Source organism: Schistocerca americana, chromosome 9 (genome assembly GCF_021461395.2).
Source record: "Schistocerca americana isolate TAMUIC-IGC-003095 chromosome 9, iqSchAmer2.1, whole genome shotgun sequence".
Taxonomy (NCBI): domain Eukaryota; kingdom Metazoa; phylum Arthropoda; class Insecta; order Orthoptera; family Acrididae; genus Schistocerca; species Schistocerca americana.
Window position 1 is genome coordinate 60626614 of NC_060127.1, and position 24520 is coordinate 60651133.

Here is a 24520-nt window from a genome sequence, read left to right on the forward strand (position 1 = left end):
TGTACAATGTGGGGCAGGCACATTTTGCTATTGATATTAGACATCTGGAGTGCAAATATGGTTCAAGATAGATAGGTAGTGCACAGTCACCAAGATCACTTGTTCTAAATCCTCTGGATATTTCTGCATGAAGTCATCTGAAAAGTGAAGTATACAGCACTCCCACTGATACAGTTGAAGAACTGGAATAGCAAACTGTACAGTAAAAAGCTCCTCCAACAGGTACAAGTGTACAGTAAATTGTAACAAGTGAGATGCTGACGCAGTGTTTTATTTTTTTGTTAAGGTATGCCTTATTTAAATTTTGAGTCCAGCTACAAGGGACTTAATCAAAAAGATTACACTTGTAACACATTTACACCAACTAGGACAATATTTGACACATTCACAATTATCTTGCAGACAGCTCCTTTTCAGATCCACATTTACTGGAACATTTTTATTCTGTTCTCGTATACTTTCAGCCATGTCAGTTTTTGCTAATTATTATAAACACTGTATACGAGTTACAGTTGATGCCTCACGCAGCCACTAGTGTTGCTTGGGCCTCAAACTGGCTCTGAGGACAGCTTATCAGAGTGGATCATTGCATTTTTGTTTGCAAAGCTCCACTCTGTTAAGGAAAGAGGTGTGTTATTAATGCCACAGGGTGAGGAAAAAGTCTGGATACACCCCTATAAAAGTTGAATAATGCGAGGAATCATAATGGCATACGGTGTGGGGTGTCTGTAGGTTGCAGTGCAACTTACAGCAGCTATGGCTACAGCAGCGGCCACCTTAAATCCGCCATCATGCATTTGGGTTACATGTTTCAAGTGGGAAGGGGGCATGTGGCACATCATTTTGAACTGCCTCTTTTTCAGGAACACAAATCTGAAATCTGTTTTAAGATCACTTTATTTGTGTAGGAGTTATGCCCTGTTAAAGTTTGAAACTGCAAGGAGATGATCAATTCTGTTTATTGTTGCAAGTGATCCACAATGGCACTTACACTACACGAATGCACTGAAATTGTGTTAATGAGTAATGGACAAAGTACCAGAGTGGTTGCTGCTGACTTCAATGCCTGGCATCCTGAGGCAATGACATTTCACATATGACATTAACCAAGTTATTGGACAAATTCGTGCAACAAGTTACGTGGTGAACACGCCATGCAGTGGATATCCAAGAACAGCAACTGAGGGGAAGACTGCAACAGCAATTGTGACATTGTTTGTGAAAAGTCAACATTCCAGTACACACCAGCTATCATCAGTATTCAGTGTCAGTCAGCATTCAATCCTGCATGTGTTTCATACCTATAAACGTTACAATTGCAATTTTATCTCTCGGAGGATGACCCTGAACGGTAGGTGCAGTTTACAGAATGGGCTCTGGATCAGTTTAACAGGAATCCAAACTTCATATACCAGGTGTTGTTCAGAGATAAAGCTAATTATTATGTGCAAAGAGAAGAAAACAAAATAGAATCATCGTTACTGGTCACATGCAAACCCCTTGTGGATGAGTCCCTGTAAAAAGTGATGGTTTGGTGTGGAATTTGGGGCACAAGAATCGTGGGTCTGGTATTTATTGATGGAACCTTGAGTGGAGAGAGGTAGCTTAACATGCTCTGTAACTGTGCGCTTCCAATGCTGTTGAATCCGGAGAGTGATTTCCCAACTTCGTTCCATCAAGATGGTCCACTTTCCTATTTTGCTACTGAAATCAGAGAGTCACTGGATAGGTAGGAGGGATCCTATTGAGTAGCCACAATGGTCCCCTTATCTTAAACCTCTTGACTTTTATCTGTGGGGACGTTTGAAATCAATTATGTACGACATAAAAATCAACAATGTAGTCCACCTTTGCTGCTGTATTGAGGCGGCGTGTGCCTCTACTAAGCCACACAAGTGTCCTAACTTTAACAAATTGTAAGTCTTACACAAATATAGATATCTTAAAATAGACTTCACACGTGCACTCTTGAGAAAGAGTGGCAGTTCAAAATGATGTGCCACATAACCCCCTTCACATTTGAAAATCATAACCCAAACCCAAGATGGCGGATTTCAAGATGGCCGCCGCTATCACCATAGCTCCTACAAGTTGTGACCCCATCTACAGGCACCATATACCACAGGCCATTATGATTCCTCACACCGTTCGACTTTTACAGAGGTGTATCTAGACTTTTGCCTCACTCTGTACAGAAACATTTTATGGCACACACAACCTTAGGTTTCCCTAAGATCATGAAGAAAATCAATAGATAATTGTTTTCATAAACTTTGTAATTTCCTGTATGCAAAATCCTTTACAAGTGCTACTCTATAATGGAGATTTTCTCCCAAGCTAATAAACACGGTATATTTTTGTAATAGACTTTATATGTAACTCGGACTCAATGTAATCTGTATCTTACCGATTATATTTTTTGTATATATTTACATACGCATCAACAAAAATTCAAAGAAAAGTAACAGATGTCGTATCCAGCATGGTGGTGTTGATATATCACCTGTTATTTGTGTATAATGTATTACATATTAGCAAAAGTGTTTTGGTCCAATAGAAGAAGTGTAATATTTGAAAATTTTGTGGAGACAGAAGGAACAAAAATGAGGATGAACAGTTCATGGGCTGCTGAAGTGCAAGGATGGATGGCAGAGTAGTGTTACATGCCATTTAGGCAAATAACATTTCTCACTCCCTATTTATGGCAAAATAGTAAAGTAGTATTGGATAGGGAATAAGTCATGAAACACATACTGTGTGTGGTTGTTTTGTTTCACATTTGTGCAGCGTTGAATAGAGAGGTGTGCAGTTTGAGAAACCAGCAGGCCTTTTACATTTTGATGTCGCAGCCTGGCAGCTCTAAAATGAAATGCCAGTATCTCTTCTCAAGCCTTCAAGGTGGATGTTGTATTTAATTTGCATTGTATCTGCTCCAAGTTGTGATACTTCTCTGCAGGACCTCCGCATAAGGAAGATAATTAATGCTGACCGAGTTACATCAAAGTTATATTAAAGCATGTAAATGTTCTGACTCGGCTTCAGAAATATAAGAAGGTGAGCTACAAGAACATTTCAGCAGAGACATGTCAGTTTATTTGTGAAAAAATAAGTTGTGTTCTATAAAAAGAAGTTGCTTTCTTGACAGTAGTTGATGGAGGTAGAAATGTGGAAAGGAGAATCGAAGTATTTATGTGACAACAGCTGAAGCTGGGACATTGATGCGTAAACACAGATGTAAGGGATGTGTCGTCTTATTAATGGAAAAGAATGATAACTTTGTGAAAAAGAGGCAGTTTCCTTTGTGGTAATAGTGGGAATGTGTAGCAGGGAGAAGGGAATTTAGTACTGAAGCACTGTAAGCTATGTTGCCAATACAAGCGGAGCAAAGAAGTTGCAAGCTGATTATCATAATGGTATTGATGCAAAGCATTACTAAATTTTAAGAAGAGACACTGATTTTGAAAGTATCAATGAAGAAGAGGAGACCAAGAGAGAAGATCTCAAGGACTGAGACTAAAGATTTAATAAAAAAAATTGGCACAGAAGACAAAAGGGATCTAGGTTTACAAGGTGTCACACAGAAGAGGGTTGCAAACAGTCTCATCACAAGAACATGAATATTTGATAGATCAGCAAAGAATATGTACAAAGGAGATAAAGTGATTTAGGCTAAGACACAGATTGAGATTATGAACTACAGCAGTGGTGCAGACTCAGCTACAGGAACTGACTGTTTACTGATTTTCATGTCTGAGGACATAGTCAGTGAGCGAATCAAATATTGTTACAAGGGATTTACTGTGAGGACCAAAGCATGCATTAAATCTGACAACGAAATGATAATAAATATATCCACTGAGTGTGTGTGCTGTCAGTTTGTTCAGTAATCCTATCTCCATATTACATCCTGAATGTTTCACACAGTTGCTGGAACTGCAGTTACACCTCAAGTGAGGCACAGAGGAATCACATTGGTACTACTTTGGAGGTGAATATCATTTTTCACAAATCAATGGATGTTTATAACACAAACAACCATTAGCTTATGGACATAAACTAGAGTCAGACAAAAGTAAAAGTCATTGAGATTAATGAAAGTTATTTCAAACAGTAACAATAAACCCAGGTATATTCTATTTGCATTCAAATAAAGAATTTTCTCACCATCACCATTTTCTGTCCACTACTTAACTTGAGCAGAAAAACCAGAGTTACTTGACAGCAAAGTGTTAAATGGGTATAATTTTCTGCTTTATCTGCAGTTAGTAATTTTTCAATTTAAGATCATTTGTAAGGATCCGCAGATTTGTATCATTTTGTGAAAAACATATTAACAGAAGCTAATCCATACACTGCAGCTGTAATATTACAAAAGACACCGTGTTACTGTTTCTTTCCAATCGTCACCTTTATGTACTGATTCAATAATTCATAACATTTTAAACATTCTTAAATTTACACAAAAAGGTTCACTATAGTTACATTGATGCACAACCATTCAGTCAAAAAAGGTAAGTAATTTAATTTGCATAAATAATATTCTGATGTTATGTTTCACATGTTCTATGTGTGTGTGACTGTGCGCATGCATGTGTGGAACTAAGCCACTTGTTATACGCAAGAGCAGAAGTGAGGCTTAGCTGTGTGTTGATGTAGTGAAGAGAATTTGTCTATAGTTGGAGTCGAACGACGGCAGTCGACATTGGGCTTGTTCTGCGCATTTACATCACACATTCTCCGGCAACCAGTGAACATTCAGCAGTGTTATTACTGCACTGCACTTAGTTCGTAGCCAATCCAAGCATTAAATGTGATCGTAGCAATATTTTAGTGAATTTTTATTCCATCTCTTGTAAGTTGTCACAGCTGACGGTGGCGGTAAGTGAAGCACAGAACAGGTGTATGCACTTACCGCAACCGTCTCTCAGAACTGGCGACAATGCAGTCCTTGTCTGTGTCTTAAGCTGAGCGAACCGCAATCGTTCGTGGATCGGACTATAGTACTGAATTACTTTGGCAGGCTTGGCGGTACTATTTTGAGTCTCTATCGCCTACAGTAGCAATTTGTAACCCATCGAGCATTCCCTCATATTTATATTGGTGTCGGCTAGTAGCCAAGCATACCACAGTGGTATTCAAGTGTACTAATACATTATTTCAGAGTTACTTTGACAATCAATTATTGTTGTATTATTCATTTCATAACTGTATTAACATTGGTAGATATTTAATAAGTTCTGATAGTGAAGGAGCATCCTTGTCCTTATTCTGTTGAAGGTACAGTACCTTAAAACATAATTTGAAAACAGAAGGAAGGACATGGATTTGTAATAACAGATATCTGTTTAATAGACATCTGTTATAAAATCTACCTCAAGTCATTGATTATAAATTTTGCTCAAATATAGTCCTCCTAAAAGAGAACAAAATGTAAATAATATTCAAGAAAGCACCACAATGAAAAGAAAGAATGCTTTTAAGCAGCTTAACAATTTGTCCAGTACCGCATCTTCAGCAGCTGTGTATCTGAAACTATTGTCTGCAGTAGGTGTACACTACATCTGCAGCAGTGAATCTAATGCGCTTGCATATGGATTTGTCTTTGTAGATGCAATGCGTGTTATCCCCAAACACCTCTTGTATAGAAACTCAGTTTTATTCTTTATATTGTTTAATAGATACACTGCTGGCCATTAAAATTGCTACACCAAGAAGAAATGTAGATGATAAACGGGTATTCATTGGACAAATATATTTTACTAGAACTGACGTGATTACATTTTCACGCAATTTGGGTGCACAGATCCTGAGAAATCAGTACCCAGAACAACCACCTCTGGCCGTAATAACGGCCTTGATACGCCCAGGCATTGAGTCAAACAGAGCTTGGATGGCGTGTAAAGGTACAGCTGCCCATACAGCTTCAACATGATACCACAGTTCATCAAGAGTAGCGACTGGCGTATAGTGACGAGCCAGTTGCTCGGCCACCATTAACCAGACGTTTTCAATTGATGAGAGATCTGGAGAATGTGCTGACCAGGGCAGCAGTTGAACATTTTCACCAGAAAGACCCGTACAGGACCTGTAACATGCGGTCGTGCATTATCCTGCTGAAATGTAGGTTTTTCGCAGGGATCGAATGAAGGGTAGAGCCATGGGTCGTAACACATCTGAAATGTTACGTCCACTGTTCAAAGCGCCGTCAATGCAAACAAGAGGTGGCCGAGACATGTAACCAATGTCACCTCATACCATCACGCTGGGTGATACGCCAGTATTGCGATGAAGAATACACGCTTCCAATGTGTGTTCACCGCGATGTCGCCAATCACGGATGCGACCATTATGATGCTGTAAACAGAACCTGGATTCATCCGAAAAAATGACGTTTTGCCATTCGTGCACCCAGCTTTGTCGTTGAGTACACCATCGCAGGCGCTCCTCTCTGTGATGCAGCGTCAAGGGTAACCACAGCCATGGTCTCCGAGCTGATAGTCCATGCTGCTGCAAACGTCGTCAAACTGTTCATGCAGGTGGTTGTTGTCTTGCAAATGTCCCCATCTGTTGACTCAGGGATCAAAGCGTGGCTGCACGATCCGTTACAGCCATGCAGATAAGTTGCCTGTCATCTCGACTGCTAGTGATACGAGGCCGTTGGGATCTAGCACGGCGTTCGGTATTACCCTCAACCCACCGATTCCATATTCTGCTAACAGTCATTGGATCTCAACAAACACGAGCAGCAATGTCGCGATACAATAAACCGCAATCGCGATACGCTACAATCTGACCTTTATCAAAGTCAGAAACGTGATGGTAAGCATTTCTCCTCCTTACATGAGGCATCACAACGTTTCACCAGGCAATGCTTGTCAACTGCTGTTTGTGTATGAGAAATCGGTTGGAAACTTTCCTCATGTCAGCACGTTGTAGGTGTCGCCACTGGTGCCAACATTGTGTGAATGCTCTGGAAAGCTAATCATTTGCATATCACGGCATCTTCTTCCTGTCGGTTAAATTTCGTGTCTGTAGCATGTCATCTTCGTGGTGTAGCAATTTTAATGGCCAATAGTGTATATTTTTCCTTTTTTCTTGGACTGTTTCATTTTACGTGTATGTGGTGTGTATTTTACAGTATTGTTGGTAATCTAGTTTCAGTTCACGAGTGCTGTGCTTGTAATCAGATACAATTTCCAGCAGAGAATTTCATGCCATTCTCTCTGATTTTACACTCAACTGTTCCAGAAGAAACAGTAATCAGTACTATGGGATTATGTTTCAGAGTTAACAACTTGATAGTTTGGATGCAAAATGTAAATTCCTTCTTTGAACTGTTCCTGTATGTTGTCTAAGTATTCTTCCAAAGTAATTAGTTATGATTTTGTTATTCTTTCTCTCTTTTATGATTCAACCCTAAGCCAGCAGCACATTTTATTGTTAATATTTGAGTGTCACGACTAAATGAATTTTATTATAGATTTTAATTTTAAATAAGCAGGCTATGAAGTTTTCTTTCTCCAATTTACTTTATGAAGTTTAAGATATTTTTCAATAGATATGTGCATTGGTGGTACTGCTAACTTGTTATTCCCACTAGCTTGTGAAAGCTTTCAAAGAGCTGTTTCTCCAGGTATGCACTAATCTAAAGGGCCTGGAAGGTAACCACAATTTTTACATATATATCATTTCTCAACTCCGCTTACTGGTTGTACAATATGACATTAGCTTCTCCATTGAGGAAGATCTTTCCTTTTTATGTCTTCCAAGTGAGGTTTTGATAAGTGTAACAAATCATATACTGTAGCACCCTTGTCCTTTCATCTTTCTTCATTGGTACTACAAATTCTCCCATTTTAATTCAGAAGTTTATTATGCTTATAGGGAAAATATTACGTTCTAGACAAATTTCAGAGTTTTGCTTTGTTATTATCTCTCAATTCTGTTTATTTACTCTTCATTACTGACTCTTATTAAGAATTCAGGCCAAAAATGTACATCGAAACTAATGGAAATATTTGGTAACTAGTGATGGAGGTATCCCCTAAAAAAAATATCATTTAAATGCTGAATGCATTGCGCACTTCCCGTGATAATTCATAAATTGTTGTTTGTCTATTGAGAATAATTTTAAACAAGCTGTGACCTAATGAACAAGATGTATATAATCATGGACAAAATCCTTATTTCTTGTATTGTTGTTTTCTCACTGCAATTAATGTATGTTCTCCTTTCATTTCAAATGTTACTACTGTAGAAGGCAGTGCGTCGTTGACATGGACAGTTTCTCACTTTATCGCAAAATGTGAGTATGATAAATCTGAGCTGCTATGGGTTTGTTTTTGCTGATTCTTGCACAGAGACATAATTTGACAGTTTAATATCTACCATAAGCTCATAGGCTTCCACAGCCAGTGTCATTTTGGGTAAAATAATTTTGGATATTGGGCTGCACCACTGAAAACTAACAAAGCAACTAAATTGCCAATGTTTCAACGGACTTGCTGCAATCATTTTCAGGGTAAGGACCGCAGCAAGTTGTTTGAAACATTGGCAGTTTAGTTATTTCAATAATGTGGCCCAATACCCAAAATTATTTTATCCAAAACTTTTCTAGTTATTTTTGCAAAATGATGAGTGTGTACTTTGAAGCAATGTTTCTGATGGTCAGCTAAGCTCATTTTCCATGTGGGATGAGATAAAAAATTCACTTAGATCTCAGATGCTGATATGGCAACAGTGCTGTAGGGCCTGCAGTAAACTGATCGGATAAACAGAGGTACTACAAATCCAATTACAACAATTAAATACAGCTTTTGTTCAGGTTTCAATCTCACGTACAGAATAAAAGTAGAAATTTCAGTGTTTTACATTTATTTGGTCTTAGTTACATTTTTACACTTATAAATTCATTGGACAATACAAATGTTTTCCATTAAAAAAGGGTCACAAAACAGTAATTGTTGACCAGGGAATATCAAAAGGGAACTTCATCCTTAACTTTCTTGATTTTACAATGGAATGACATTTCTGAGTAAAATAGAGATGAAGGTGTAATTTGAAACAGTAATTAAGAAATGTGTTGGTTGTGCAGAAGACGACTGAAGTGAATTATTATATTATTAAAAGAAAGATATATCAAAGTTGATTTATCTTGATAAAGCATATGATGAATGTTCCTCATTTGTCATTAGTGCTAAACTAAAGTCAGCTGAGTTCAGTGTTCAATAACATGTTCTGAGTTCCCGTTTATTGCATACCCAATTATTCCTGGAACTCCTGGAAATGAATTTCATGGTGATCTCTGCTGGTGAATTCTGCTTCTTCTGTCTTCCATCTGCTGATGTTATAGCTTCATCTTCTGCTAGAGGCAAAAACTTAGTATCAGCTTCTCGTATGTGTTTCGAGATTCTGTTTTACATTGAATCAGTTTTGAGTGTGTCTCACAGAAGTGTGATAAATCATTTCTGTGCCTGTCATGTATTATATGCTAAATTGATAGTATTAGCAGCAGTCTGGCCTTTTTGCAGATGCTGCTACTACCTACAATTTAGCACAATCCAATAGCTATAATATTGAATCAGGTGTGGACAAAAATCAGCCTGGCATGCAAAAACTGAAACTAGCTCTACACAGAAAGGAAGGGTGTTATGCAAATTCCAAAGTGGGGCAAACTTTGACTACTGAATTAATGAAACACAAATGGAGTCATTTAAGCACCGCAAATCCTTGGGCTTAAAAATATGTAAACATACTATTTAGAATGATCTCACTTGCTCATCTGTAGACTCATTTGTAGATAATGCAAATGACGTTACCTGTAAACTAATGTTTCTTCCAAAAATGTTGCTTGCAGGACACTTGTGTGGTCTACACTTGACTGTGTGTGTATGGAATGGAATTCAAATTGGGCGCAAGTATCATTGGACATGAGACACACACAGTGGAGAACAGCAGTAATTGGCAAACACTTGTTTGGAGAGAGCGTAACAAGAGGAAGACAAGTGCTTCTTGCTTTTCATTTTGCAGGCAGACTCTACCTCCTCAGCATTTCCTGTTCAGTTCTCTAATCTGAGTAGACAAAATAACTTTGACAAGCTTATGTTTATGTAGGGGAGCTACTTTCAGCCTATTAAAAGAGTATTTATTTGCATTTGTTAAGTGAGCTAATTATGAAAGGAAAGCTCCACAGCTGGAGATGTCAGCTGTCAATGCCACTGAAGAGCCTGTCCCAACTGTAACATGCTGGCAACATGTATTCAACAATGTCGCTTCCATTGTCTCTGGTATACTTTTCACATCATGAGGGGTATCAACTGCATCACCCTAAACTCCGGTCTCCTGATGTCTCAACAGACTGAGGCTTAAATTGGCTCCCTCTGTAATAGTAGTATGTTACCTAGTTGTTACAGAACTTCAGATATTTCACTGTAAGTCAAGCAACATCAGATTACTGTTCTTATCTGAAAATGATCAGTCTCATTCCATCCAACATATTCATGCCCACCTTGGAAAATATACACTCATGTTCAGAAGAAACGGAACACCCGAACGACTAGAGATAGGATGATCATATTCATAGGACGTGTATATTAGTATGTTCTGCAGAAATGATCAGCAAGTGTCCTGTTGCCTAATAGGCACAAGGTTTATCATGGGCCATGATAACTTGTTTCAGTGCATGATGGCAGCGACTTGCATAAGGCATGAATGGTGTCCTGTGGTATAGCCATCCATGCTGCATTCACCTGGTTCTGAAATTCACTTGAGATTGTTGGCACTGGATCACACAGCAGCACCCGTCATTTCACCATATCCCACACATTTTCAATTGGTGACTAGTCTGGTGATCTGGTAAGCCAGGGCGAATGGCTGACATCCTATGACACCAAGAAATCATGTATTTGTGCAACAACATGTGATCGTGCATTGTCTTGCTGAAAAATGACGTCTGGGGTGTCGTGCAGAAAGGGCACGGCTACAGGTCACAAGATGTCATTCACGTAGGTCACACTGGTCTCAGTGCCCTGGGCACGCACCAATTTTGATTTTGGTTGTACCCAATAGCACCCCATTTCATAAGTCCTCGAGTTAGATCACTGTGATGCCCCTCTCCCTGTCTGTGGCAAAGCAAAATGCACCCATCATTTCAAACCAGCAAAAACTCCACCTGATGCCATTCCTGTCCCCAGTAATGTTCTATACACCATTGCCATCTACCATGTTTCTGCACATTTGTCAAAGGCAGGGAGAGAAGTGGACGATGTGCACGTAACCGATGCCACAATAAATGGGGACAGACTGTCTCCCTTAGTAGTGTGCAATGTGTTACTCTGTTCCACTGTTGCGCCAGAGCCGAGGAGGACACAGATCTGTTTTGCAATGCCATTTGGATGTGGTGTCAATCTTCTCAGGAGGTGGTCTGGGTGTTACGACGTGACCCATCTCATCATGTTCTACGGCCTTCCATGAACCATTCTGCACAACCTGTTGCACTGCTGAAACGCTTCTTCACACATGAGCAGAAATTTCTCAGGTCAATGCATCATATTTTCTCATGCCAATAAAACATTCTCTTTCAAACTCACTAATTTGGGGGTATGGTTTGCACATATGTCTGCAAAGCAGCCTGCTCGTCTGCTCAAGCCATACAGATGGTGCACCGCGATACACGAGGTGCTATCCAAAATTTTCGGGACTGGTGCTGCCATCTGTCAAAAACCTTACCTTTGGGCTAATGGTCACCATGACCCTCGAAGTAGTTCCCATCCACAAATACACATCAGTCCCAGCACTTCTGCCACTGGTCAGATGTTTTCTGGAAGTCCTGTTCCTTGAGGGTGTTCATCGCTACCAGCGATGCATCTTGAACCCTCTCTAGAGTGTCGAATCGACGGCCTTTCAAATTCAGTTTCAGTTTTGTGAATAGTGCGACGTTGCAAGGTGCCAAATCTGATGAGTACGGTGGGTGGGGTACAACCGCCATGTTGTTTTTTGCCAAAAACGTCCTAGTGAGCAAGGACGTGTGACAGGGTGCGTTGGGATGCAGCAGCCAGTTCCCCTCACGTCAAAGTTTGGGCCGACGTCGCTGCAATTTTTCACGGAGCTGTTGCAAAACATCACAGTAGTACGCAGAATTCACTGTTTGGTTGGGTGCACAGTTCCCTTGGCATCAAAGAAAACGATGATCATTCTCTTCACTTTGCTCTTTATCTGTTTTGCTTTTTTGGGTCTTGGAGACCCCAGGCTCTTCCACTGGGACGATTGTTGCTTTGTCTCTGGGTCATAACTGTAAATACAACTCTCATCGTCGGTGATACCCCGTGACAAGAAGGTTGGATCATCAGATGTGGTCTGACAAAGGTCCGTGCACACTTCAACACGCTGTGCCTTCTGATCGGCAGTCAAGATCCTTGGCAAAAATTTTGCAGCAACACGATGCATGCCCAATTCATCAGTCAACATTCGTTGACATGTTCCATAATCAATACCAACTTCATCCGCACGGTCTCGAATGGTTCGACATCGATACGCACAAACCAATTGTTGAAGGTTGACAACAATGTCTGGCGTTGCGCAGCTAACTTCCAGTGAGCATCATCTTTGACATCTGTACAGCTGGCCCTGAACTGAGCATGCCACTTACACACGTACTGCTCATGCTCTGTCCCCCAAACACTTGTTGAATCATTACAAGGGTCTCTGCAGCACTTTTCCCGAGATTCGCACAGAATGTGATACACACACGCTGTTCTGTTCACAGATCCATCGTAAAATCACCACACACCAAACACAGAGTATTACGGAAATCACTGTGGACAGGCAACATGTCCTCCCAACTGAATGCCACTCCACACACTGACTGATCAGATATGCAGCTCCCGCCACCGAGCGGTGCAAAGATCTACTACTCCTATTTTCCAGATGGCAGCTCAAATGGCTCTGAGCACTATGCGACTTAACTTCTGAGGTCATCAGTCACCTAGAACTTAGAACTAATTAAACCTAACTAACCTAAGGACATCACACACATCCATGCCCGAGGCAGGATTCGAACCTGCGATCGTAGCGGTCGCTCAGTTCCAGACTGCAGCGCCTAGAACTGCACGGCCACTCCGGCCCCAGATGGCAGCACCGGTCTCAAAAATTCTGGATTCCACCTCATAGATGTTGACCTTGAACACGTGGGCTGACATGATTCAAATGCTAATATTTTCTGCAGAACATACAAATGTACATGTCCTGTGAATTGGAGTGTCTTATCTCTAGTCTTTCAAGGTGTCCAGTTTTTTCTGAACGTGAGTGTACATGCTGTGGACATGTGGTAATTGGCTCCATCCAGTACACAGCTATACAACTTTACAGTACACTGTCAACAATAGACAACAGCAAGGTGCCAAATTTACCAGTCCAATCCCTTTCCCACAAACAATACAAAGGTCACTGACAACATCAGACTTTTAACTTATCTCTTCTCAGCTACTGTTTATAGGAACAAATTTTACATAAAAGCTCACTCAACAATTGCAAACAAGTACTCAATTAATAAACTGAAAATAGCTCCACTATATAATCAAGACTTTAGTGAAGTTGTTTTGTCTATTCACATAAGAGAACCAGACAGGAAATGCTGGGGAGGTATCATCTGTCTGCAAAATGAAAAGTTAACAATGCTTGTGGTGGGGGAAGCTGCCTTTCCTAGAAGAATGCTATGCACTCACAACACATAACTAAGAATCAATTTGTCCTTTTAGCTGTGTAGAACAGTGTGCTGAAATTTATGTAGATTCTGTCCATGTGTGTTTTCAAGAGCAACCAAGGGGTTATTATTGAAGATAAGAAAGCGATCTTTAAACGTCCCCCCCCTCCCCTTCTCTCATGTTCACACCCTGCCAGTGAGGAATGTTGTTGCTGATATTCGCTTCTACCACTGTACAAAGACTGGCATGTACATGATTTTTCCTTCAATTTTCCTTCATTGACTGGACTAAGAGGAATAAGACATACAACTAGCCATTCTTCTTCTTCTAGTGCTCCAATCCGAGGGGGGGGGGGGGGTAAAAATTACCGAGTGTTGACTGTAGGTGAAGATATGAAGTTTTATCCCAGTATAAACTGTTGTAAATGTAAACCTTGTTTGTCAGGAGATTATAGCTACTCCTCATTCTCTATCCCTAAAGGTAGAGTGAAATGGCACGAAGCCTCCAGCTACTGAAAATCCACTCCATGACCAGCATTACTATAAAAACTCCCAGTGTGGATAAGGATTAAGCGTGTCACACACAGAACTGTAATCTATAAAAGTGTCCAATAATTTCATTTCAGTCTCAATGCCGGCTACAGGAAAATTAAGAGAGACCTTTAGAGAAAAGAGAAGCACCTATGTGAATAGTAAGAACTCTGATGTCATGACATACTAAGCAATAAAGAGAAGGCTGAAAGGTGAAAGTCTGAACAAGACTAACAAGATGAAGATTATGTAGCACAGAGAATCTGGCACAGCAATGAAAGACCTAAGCTGAAACAAGGCAGCTGGAGCAGGGACAGTCCATCAGAATGAGAGACCATTTGGTGAGCCAGCCATAGCAAAACAAACTCCATCTATTATGCAAGATATAGGAGAGGTAAACAGCCCCAGCCTTCAAGAAGAAAGTGACGATTCCAATTTGAAACAAGGCAGGTGCTAATAGGAGTTAATATTGCACAATCATCAGCTGAATACGAGGGGCATTCACTGAGCAATGCAACACATTTTTTTCTCAGTCACTTTCGCTTAAAAACTGCAGAATTCGTTACAGGACATTGTCGAACACTCCCACTTCAGCCTCTACAGCTTCATGAAGTTCCAATGGGTGGTGGCACTATGTCCCACCTCCCAGTTGCTGGATGGCCGCACACAGTTGCGACTTGTGCAACGTCGAAACGTGCGGACAGTCAGTCTCATTCACGGTGGTCGATGGATTACAATCAAATTCCTCACTGGACAAATGGACGTCTCTTTTGGTAGTGCTGATACAGTCGCTCATCAGCTGAGGTGTGTGCTCCCTAGGTTCCTCGTTGCTCAAGAAAAGACCATAAAGACCAATGGAGGACCATCCGTGCAGAACTGTTCTTATGTTACAAGGCCGATTGCAACCTTGCAACCAATTTTTGTCGAACATCATGACTGGCGATGAAACAGAGTTCAAATTAGAAACAAAACAGCAATCCACGGTGTGGCGCCGCACCACCTCTCTGCCAAACAAGAAGAACAAAGCCGCACCCCCAGCTGGTAAAGCCGTGCCAAATGTCTCCTGGTGCTCTGAAGGGGTTATTCAGTTTGATGTCCTCCGTTTGTGCAATGATCTACCCTGAAGTGTATTTTGCTACCCTCAGGAAATTGACGACAAAAAATGCAAACGAACTTCTGCTCCTTCGTGACAACGCAACGATTCACACCGGTCTGCACCAAAGAGGAGCTCACAAAACTTCATTTGACTGTTCTTCCTCATCCAACCTAAGAGCCCAGGTCTCATCAATTCTGACTTTCATCTGTTTGGCCCAAAGAAGGATGCATTCCATGGAAATCAGTATATGGATGATGTGGAGGTTATTGATACAGCAAGACATTGGCTCCTCCTACACAGACCAATATAGTGGTACCATGCGGGCACATAGGCCTTCCAGTAAGACAGTGTAAGGTAGTCACATTGAATGGAGATTAAATTGAAAAACTAGGTTTTGTAGCCAAGAATGGTGGGGAATAATATATTGTATTGGAATCGTGAATAAAATCAACCTGCTTTCCTTAAAAAAAAAAATGTGTTGCATTATGTATTTAATGCACCTTCTATCATAGCTAAGAAATATGAACAAGAATTATTTAAACAATAAGAGAAAAATTGACAGAAGCCAATCTCCAGTAATATGATACCCTGGCCGACAATTTGGACAGACCGCCGGAGGCACAGAGACAGACGACAGCTGTTAGGCGGCATCCCTACAACCTGTGAGCACTACTGTTGCTGCCAAAGGGCCATGCCCAGTGCACCACCCTACTGGTGCTCACAAGGATGCCTGTAATGCTGGCAGCACAGGGGCTCAGAAGTGAGTCGTGTTCTGACTGCACATTGTTCAGTTCTTGTTCTTGCTACGTCTAGGCTCATGATATGTCTTCCTCTTCTGACTTGTCATTCTATCATTGCTGTCCATAGCTGTTGTTATCATCTTCATTGTTATTCACAGCTGTTGTCTTTCTGCAGTTTTGGCAACTCACTGCGAGGGCCTCGGCTAGTCGGCCTGCACCTTTCGGTTGTGTCCGATTTCAATTACTAGAGGTAAGATCAGCTTGGCTTCTGGGGAAATGTAGAACTCTGTGATTCAGTACTGACCCGATGACTTACTTTAAGAGGTTTTCGTAACATAAATTTGAATCCACTCTTAAAATTTTAAACATAGCATTTGTAAAATATGGAGTGGAAGTTATTTTACAACTTGTACTCAAAACACATTACAGTTATGAGAGTCAAAGAGCATGATAGGAAAGCAGCAGATGAGAAGGAAGTGTGACAGGGCTGTAGCCAATCCTTGGTGTTATTGGATCTATGCATTAAGTGAGCAGTAAAGGAAACCAAGATGAAATTTGATTCTCTTAAGTTCAGGCAGAAGATATAAAAATTTTAAGGTTTGCTGAAGACACTGTAATTCTATCAGATACAGAAAAGGGCTATGAAGATCAGATACTGTTTTGAAAAGAGATTGTTAGATGGGTATCAATTATTTACAAGGGCAATGGAATGTAGGAGAATTAAATCAAGCTATGCTGAGGCAATTGTATTACGCAATGAGACAGTAATAACAGTAGGCGATTTTGCTATTTGGGTGAAGGTAAGTGACGATGGCGGAAGTAGAGAGGATACAAAATGCAGAGCGGCAAAAGCAGGAACGGGATTTCTGGAAAAGAGACATTTGTTGACATCTAACACACATTTAAGTGCTAGGATATCTTTCCTGAAAGTATTAGTTTGGAGTGTTGCCTTGTTTTTAAGTGAAATTCAGATGAGAATGTAAGGCTACAGAAAAATGTTGAAGACAGAATGAGTACACTTGAAACAAATGAAGAGGTTCAGATGCAATTTCTTTACTTCTTGGCTTGCATATTTCTTAATTAAAACTTTTATGCTAACTGAAATAAGTAAATTTCACATGCGTGTGAGAAGGTTGTATGTGTGCATGCTCTACCCAGAGAAAATATATCAATGTAAAATCAGAGGAAGAAGGAAATGCAGACAGTTGAAGGAGTAAAGTGTCATAGGAGAGAAGAGACTGATTCGTGACATGCTGAGTGAGGGATACTAAAGTAGAAACAGAAGACACTGAAAATTAATACTGTTTGTGTAAGGCATTTTAAAGCACAGGCAAATTTATGCCTAAGCAGATTAGGCAGCTACCTGGGCCAGCAGACGTTAAAGGCCAGCAGATTTTAAAGAGTGGCTTATAAGCTGTTACTGTTTGTTTAAAACACTTTATTCACAACTCTTGAAAAAAGTATGTGAATTTAACTCAGAATTAAACGGATATGGCTAACATTGGCAACAATCAGCTCAAATTTAATGGATGGTCTCGTGAGACAATGGGATAAGGACAGTTTTTATTTTAGTAATAATGTTACGTTTTAACAGTGGCACAATTATCCACTTTCTTCAGTACTGTTCATTCTCATGTGGTAGGTCTATATATTAGGAAGACAAATGTCATTGCTCACAATTAAGCTTCAGCATAGGAGATGCCACTGACACAGTCATAGGAATACTGCTAATCATTCTAACAGCCAACTGGTTAAGTGAGAGTTCAGTTTAATTTGAAACTGTAGTTGTTTTGTGTTTAGTTCATGACTTCTATTTTAGTATTGATTAAAATGGGTGACAGTCAGAGAAGAGGAAGTGATTCTCGGTACTGGAAACTCACGAAAGATATGGCAATAAAGAAAGAGGAAACTGCGAGGAAGAGTACAGAAATCAATGTACTATTTAAAAATGAAACACAGCCAGCTAGTTACAGCTTGAGCTCAAATCTAAACAGATCAGAACACAATAATGTGGAGTGTAATAGTTGTGAACAGCATTGAAAATAGTGCACCATGTGACTTATCCGAGTCAGAAGTTTCTGATATAAGAAACAGTAATACCGGCTTAGAAACAATCATTCTGATATTAGAAACAGTAATAACAGCTTCTATTCTCTTCTTGTATAAACTATTTATCATACATGTTTCACTTCCATACATGGCTATACTCCATACATATACTTTCAGAAACGACTTTCTGACACTTAAATCTATGCCTGATATTAACAAATTCCTCTTCTTCAGAAACGCTTTCCTTGCCATTGCCAGTCTATATTTTATATCCTCTCTACTGCTGAAGATTAGATGGGTAGATCACATAACGAATGAGGAGGTACTGAATAGGATTGGGGAGGAGTTTGTGGAACAACTTGACAAGAAGGGATCGGTTGGTAGGACATGTTCTGAGGCATCAAGGGATCACAAATTTAGTATTGGAGGGCAGCGTGGAGGATAAAAATCGTTGAGGGAGACGAAGAGATGAATACACTAAGCAGATTCAGAAGGATGTAGGTTGCAGTAGGTACTGGGAGATGAAGAAGCTTGCACAGGATAGAGTAGCGTGGAGAGCTGCATCAAACCAGTCTCAGGACTGAAGACCACAACAACAACAACAGCTTAGAAGCAATCATTTCACTTGCCCCAGATGGCGCATATAGAGTGAATGATTAGGATGGTTCTTTTTTTTTACAATGTGAACTGTATAACAAATGAATTCTTCACGATCATTACACTAAGAAGGTCTTGTGTCACAGAATATGGATTGTGATTTCAGTAACTCATGCAGGCAATATACTAATTATCCAAGGTAGTGAAATAAAGGTTTTTTAGAACCATGAGGAATGGCAAGAAACAATAGACTATTTTTAGCATGCTCTCATGGCAAGCATGGTGTAAATTTTGTTCCTTGTTTATTGTTTAATGGTGCATCGCAGTTTGCAAAACCTAATGAGAGATTTAATGACAGAAAAAATGCTCAGTCCTGATTAACTGCCCATGAAAATTCTGCTGAATGTAGGAAATGTGTGTTAACTTAAAAACTAAGAGGATAAATCATGGGGAGAAAGCATAAAAACCTAACATCTCAGCTTGCGACAGAAGTAAAATACTGGAGGGACATGATAAAACGGGTTGTTGCTGCAGTCAAAAATTTTCCATACTAGGCCTACCTTTCAGGTTTACAACTATGGATCTGGATCAACACATTGTGGAAATTTTGAGAAGGCACTACAGCCAATACTGGAATTCAGTCTTCTTCTAGTTAAACACTTAGTACTTATGGAAACAACGGAAAAGGGAGCACATCATATCTTTCATTTCAAACATGTTAAGAGCTTACACCATTTCTTGCAGAAAGGGTGATGAAGGATAGTGTGGATGAAGTGAAGGAAACTAAATATTTCTTCATCATATTACCATATTTGACTCCATCAAGCAAGGGGAAACTACAGCCGTAATTTTTCCCGAGGGCATGCAGCTTTACTGTATGATTACATGATGATGGCGTTCTCTTGGGTAAAATATTCCGGAGGTAAAATAGTCCCCCATTCGGATCTCCGGGCGGGGACTACTCAAGAGGATGTCGTTATCAGAAGAAAGAAAACTGGCGTTCTACGGATCGGAGCGTGGAATGTCAGATCCCTTAATCGGGCAGGTAGGTTAGAAAATTTAAAAAGGGAAATGGATAGGTTGAAGTTAGATATAGTGGGAATTAGTGAAGTTCGGTGGCAGGAGGAACAAGACTTCTGGTCAGGTGACTACAGGGTTATAAACACAAAATCAAATAGGGGTAATGCAGGAGTAGGTTTAATAATGAATAGGAAAATAGGAATGCGGGTAAGCTACTACAAACAGCATAGTGAACGCATTATTGTGGCCAAGATAGATACGAAGCCCACGCCTACTACAGTAGTACAAGTTTATATGCCAACTAGCTCTGCAGATGACGAAGAAATTGAAGAAATGTATGATGAAATAAAAGAAATTATTCAGATTGTGAAGGGAGACGAAAATTTAATAGTCATGGGTGACTGGAATTCGAGTGTAGGAAAAGGGAGAGAAGGAAACATAGTAGGTGAATATGGATTGGGGGACAGAAATGAAAGAGGAAGCCGCCTGGTCGAATTTTGCACAGAGCACAACATAATCATAACTAACACTTGGTTTAAGAATCATGAAAGAAGGTTGTATACATGGAAGAACCCTGGAGATACTAAAAGGTATCAGATAGATTATATAATGGTAAGACAGAGATTTAGGAACCAGGTTTTAAATTGTAAGACATTTCCAGGGGCAGATGTGGACTCTGACCACAATCTATTGGTTATGACCTGTAGATTAAAACTCAAGAAACTGCAAAAAGGTGGGAATTTAAGGAGATGGGACCTGGATAAACTGAAAGAACCAGAGGTTGTACAGAGTTTCAGGGAGAGCATAAGGGAACAATTGACAGGAATGGGGGAAATAAATACAGTAGAAGAAGAATGGGTAGCTTTGAGGGATGAAGTAGTGAAGGCAGCAGAGGATCAAGTAGGTAAAAAGACGAGGGCTAGTAGAAATCCTTGGGTAACAGAAGAAATATTGAATTTAATTGATGAAAGGAGAAAATATAAAAATGCAGTAAGTGAAACAGGCAAAAAGGAATACAAACGTCTCAAAAATGAGATCGACAGGAAGTGCAAAATGGCTAAGCAGGGATGGCTAGAGGACAAATGTAAGGATGTAGAGGCCTATCTCACTAGGGGTAAGATAGATACCGCCTACAGGAAAATTAAAGAGACCTTTGGAGATAAGAGAACGACTTGTATGAATATCAAGACCTCAGATGGAAACCCAGTTCTAAGCAAAGAAGGGAAAGCAGAAAGGTGGAAGGAGTATATAGAGGGTCTATACAAGGGCGATGTACTTGAGGACAATATTATGGAAATGGAAGAGGATGTAGATGAAGATGAAATGGGAGATATGATACTGCGTGAAGAGTTTGACAGAGCACTGAAAGACCTGAGTCGAAACAAGGCCCCCGGAGTAGACAATATTCCATTGGAACTACTGACGGCCTTGGGAGAGCCAGTCACGACAAAACTCTACCATCTGGTGAGCAAGATGTATGAAACAGGCGAAATACCCTCAGACTTCAAGAAGAATATAATAATTCCAATCCCAAAGAAAGCAGGTGTTGACAGATGTGAAAATTACCGAACTATTAGCTTAATAAGTCACAGCTGCAAAATACTAACACGAATTCTTTACAGACGAATGGAAAAACTAGTAGAAGCCAACCTCGGGGAAGATCAGTTTGGATTCCGTAGAAACACTGGAACACGTGAGGCAATACTGACCTTACGACTTATCTTAGAAGAAAGATTAAGGAAAGGCAAACCTATGTTTCTAGCATTTGTAGACTTAGAGAAAGCTTTTGACAATGTTGACTGGAATACTCTCTTTCAAATTCTAAAGGTGTCGGGGGTAAAATACAGGGCGCGAAAGGCTATTTACAATTTGTACAGAAACCAGATGGCAGTTATAAGAGTCGAGGGACATGAAAGGGAAGCAGTGGTTGGGAAGGGAGTAAGACAGGGTTGTAGCCTCTCCCCGATGTTGTTCAATCTGTATATTGAGCAAGCAGTAAAGGAAACAAAAGAAAAATTCGGAGTAGGTATTAAAATTCATGGAGAAGAAATAAAAACTTTGAGGTTCGCCGATGACATTGTAATTCTGGCGGAGACAGCAAAGGACTTGGAAGAGCAGTTGAATGGAATGGACAGTGTCTTGAAAGGAGGATATAAGATGAACATCAACAAAAGCAAAACAAGGATAATGGAATGTAGTCTAATTAAGTCGGGTGATGCTGAGGGAATTAGATTAGGAAATGAGGCACTTAAAGTAGTAAAGGAGTTTTGCTATTTGGGGAGCAAAATAACTGATGATGGTCGAAGTAGAGAGGATATAAAATGTAGGCTGGCAATGGCAAGGAAAGCGTTTCTGAAGAAGAGAAATTTGTTAACATCCAGTATAGATTTAAGTGTCAGGAAGTCATTTCTGAAAGTATTCGTATGGAGTGTAGCCATGTATGGAAGTGAAACATGGACGATAAATAGTTTGGACAACAAGAGAATAGAAGCTTTTGAAATGTGGTGCTACAGAAGAATGCTGAAGATTAGATGGGTAGATCACATAACTAATGAGGAAGTATTGAATAGGATTGGGGAGAAGAGAAGTTTGTGGCACAACTTGACCAGAAGAAGGGATCGGTTGGTAGGACATGTTCTGAGGCATCAAGGGATCACCAATTTAGTATTGGAGGGCAGCGTGGAGGGTAAAAATCGTAGAGGGAGACCAAGAGATGAATACACTAAGCAGATTCAGAAGGATGTAGGTTGCAGTAGGTACTGGGAGATGAAAAAGCTTGCACAGGATAGAGTAGCATGGAGAGCTGCATCAAACCAGTCTCAGGACTGAAGACCACAACAACAACAACATAGTATTATGCAACTGGATCAGCTGTATTTTGTTATTACGGTTTTTTATAAAAAGATGTATTTGCTTTGTCCCAAATTTAGGGCACAAATCAGAAGAATTAGCTTAACTCGGTAGAAATAATATTAGCTTTGGAAGTTATTCGGGACAATGAAACTCAAAAGGCTTCACTAAGATATGAGGCAGCTGGAACACTGAGCAGTCTTAACTGCAATAACAACTACTTCTTAGTTAATGTTATGGAAGAGATTTAAAGCTAGGAATAAGCTATTGCAAAGTGTTGATACTGATACTGTAATAAAGTTGTACGATTATTTACTTAAATAAATTCGAGAAAACCATTTTATGTACACCACATATAAAAAGAGTAGCACAAAAGAGTAAAATGAATATGTAGAAAAAGGGGCTCAGATAGGAAAAAAGTCAATAAACTGAAAGTAGAAGAAACAACCAAGCCTGATAAAGCTTTTGATGGAAAGTAAGATTTTCAGATGAATACATTTCTTTCTGGTTATTACAGGCAGATTGATATCAAAATTGCAGGGAGAGGAGAGGAGAGGGGAGGGGAGGGGAGGGGGAGGGGAGGGGGGGGGGGGGAGCACTGGAAGAGTTTTAACAGCAATTTTGAGTTCAAATTCATTTTCCTGGATGGGACAACACTGAACCATTGAAATGTGTTAGAAAACTGTGACAGCATCACAAAGCCTTGGAAGAATTTTTGAGTATTTAATAACATCATTTTATAACATTTTGCCTGGTTTGAATGTTGCAAGTTCAATTTGCATATATTTATTATTATTATTATAACGTTTGTCCCCTTCAGGAGAGCGATTGAACTTGAATTCATAATTTCATCTCCGGACATTTTTCTTCTTTGCCTCCCAAAAACTCTTCATCCTCTGAGAATGCTGGTCCTTCCATTCTTCTATCCATTTTTTACCAGGCCGGTGCAATGTAACCACCTCAAACTTCACCCTTGTGATTTTATTCCGGCACTCAGTGTGGCCTTCGAGATTTTTCATGTTGACCTGCTGCAGATACCTCTGGACTTCTTTCAGCCATTCTGTGCCGCATTTACTCTTTGTTATTATATTGAAAAGTTTCCTTGCTGTTCTGGAGTCTGTAGATAGGTGTATAAAATTTGGCTCGGTGTTTTCTGATTTCTTCTGTTATTGTGTTGGTCTTTATATAGAGTTCATTTTGTGGTCTCTTCGTCCAAATGCCATTTTTGTTGATTGCCCTGTAAATCTTCCTGAGAATTTTTCTTTCCTGCTTTTCTATTTTTGAATGACCATCAATCACCACTGCTTCAGCTGTGTAGATTGCTTCTGGAAGAATCACTGTTCTATAGTGCCTTAATTTTGCATCTGTTGAAATGCACTTCTTGTTGTAATGTGTCCATATTAGCTTGTAAGTGTTCTGGAGCTCAGCAATTCTTTTGTTTATTGGTGGTTCAGTTTAATCTTGAGGACTGTATAGTTTCTCCAAGGTATTTAAAATGGCAGACTTGTACAGTTTTACCATGTTTTGTGATTAAAGAGGATTTATCTTCTGGCTGTCTTTCATATATTTGGTTTTTTCACGAGATATCTGTAGTCTGGTTTTTGTAGTAATTTCATGTAGCTTTTCCACTGCGTGAATTGATCTGTTCTGTTATTGGTGATAATTGCTATATTGTCAACGAAAGCCCTTTACATGAGATTCACATTCCGTGATGTTCTTTTCTAGAACAATGTTGAAAGCATTTGGGATAGTCCATCCCCATGTCAGACTCCAGTTTTGATTGCAAAGGGTTCTGATATTATGAATTTCACTTTGGATGTTGTTCCTGTAAGTGTCCTGTGATTTTTTCATGTCTTTCGGTCGATCCCAAATTCTTCCATAACTTTACACAGGATTTCATGGTCCACTGAATCGTATGCTTTCCTGAAGTAGATGAAT

The 24520-nt window shown here is 39.8% G+C and overlaps 1 protein-coding gene across 2 annotated transcripts in view; it reads right to left on the bottom strand.

The window, feature by feature from the left end:
• Positions 1-9311: 9311 nt before the first annotated feature.
• The window catches only part of LOC124551061 (speckle-type POZ protein-like), a 68196-nt gene continuing 52987 nt past the window's right edge, over positions 9312-24520 (bottom strand). Inside the window, exon 4 of one of the 2 annotated variants that reach the window (XM_047125942.1) lies at positions 9312-9361. The gene's annotated coding sequence lies outside the window, so the exon portion shown is untranslated. Of the gene's footprint in view, positions 9365-24520 lie in introns of both variants that reach the window. The other variant, XM_047125943.1, reaches the window with a different exon arrangement.